The 1,057-nt window shown below is 36.9% G+C and overlaps 1 non-coding gene across 1 annotated transcript; it reads right to left on the bottom strand.

Moving 5' to 3' along the window:
• Positions 1 to 718: 718 nt before the first annotated feature.
• Positions 719 to 805, bottom strand: TRNAS-GGA (transfer RNA serine (anticodon GGA)). Its single transcript has one exon. It is a non-coding gene; the product is annotated as a tRNA-Ser (tRNA).
• Positions 806 to 1,057: the final 252 nt, after the last annotated feature.

Genomic DNA, 1,057 nt, shown 5'->3' on the forward strand with positions numbered 1-1,057 from the left:
AAGTCAATTTATCAAGTTGAGGCATTTCGATTTGGATTTCAAATAAGAAAGAAAAGACTCTGAACCGTACTTTTGCTATTTTATATCTATACACGAGTCGAGAAAACCGTTTTTTTTTCACTGTGATTTCCTGGATTTCTTGTTGATTCTGCTTCCCCTTAGCTTCAGCTTTTCCCTCGTCGGCCCTTTTATTTCCCGAAAAGGCATTCATTGTTCGTTCTGTGCCAGGAACCAGATTTGAACTGGTGACACGAGGATTTTCAATCCTCTGCTCTACCAGCTGAGCTATCCTGACTATTTATTGTGCATCATCCTAGTAGAGTACTTGTATCTATGTTAATTAAAGGGACTAAAAAAGAAAAAAAAGTATTCTCAAATTGGACTTAGTAAATATCAGGATAATGATATGGATTGTGAATGACTTACTTAATAATAGGGATTACTTGCCTATACTATAATATGTTCATTTGTATGAATAGGATAAGATCCAAAGAAGTCAGTTCGGATTCGTTTGTGAAAGAGTAGAATAAGAAAGATAGTGAATCTTGTTTGAACCATTAATGAAAAATAGAGGTTGGTACAATAGTTAGGAAGTAAAATGGGCTTTTTATTGGGGATAGAGGGACTTGACTTGAACCCTCACGATTTAGAAAGTCGACGGATTTTCCTCTTACTAGAAATTTCATTATGGTCGGTAACGTTGGTGAATTAACAGAAACAGAAAGAGAGGGATTCGAACCCTCGGTAAACAAAAGCCTACATAGCAGTTCCAATGCTACGCCTTGAACCACTCGGCCATCTCTCCTACATAATCTTATTATTGACCAGAAACTGAGTGAATAGCGAGTTTTCGTATCACTAAAGTACAGGTACAACCGATCACAGGTTCCATAGGGAGTTTGACTTCCTTTGCAATTTCATATTTCTCAACAACAACTTCTCTCATCCCCACGGATCTATTCAAAATTTTGGAATCGTCCCATGTTTCTATTTCGATTGTATGCCGTGGCGTATACACGTTATGCAAACAGAACGTATGGTTATTTTACTCTATTTT

The sequence above is a fragment of the Aegilops tauschii genome, chromosome 5 (assembly GCF_002575655.3).
Source record: "Aegilops tauschii subsp. strangulata cultivar AL8/78 chromosome 5, Aet v6.0, whole genome shotgun sequence".
In the NCBI taxonomy this organism is placed as follows: domain Eukaryota; kingdom Viridiplantae; phylum Streptophyta; class Magnoliopsida; order Poales; family Poaceae; genus Aegilops; species Aegilops tauschii.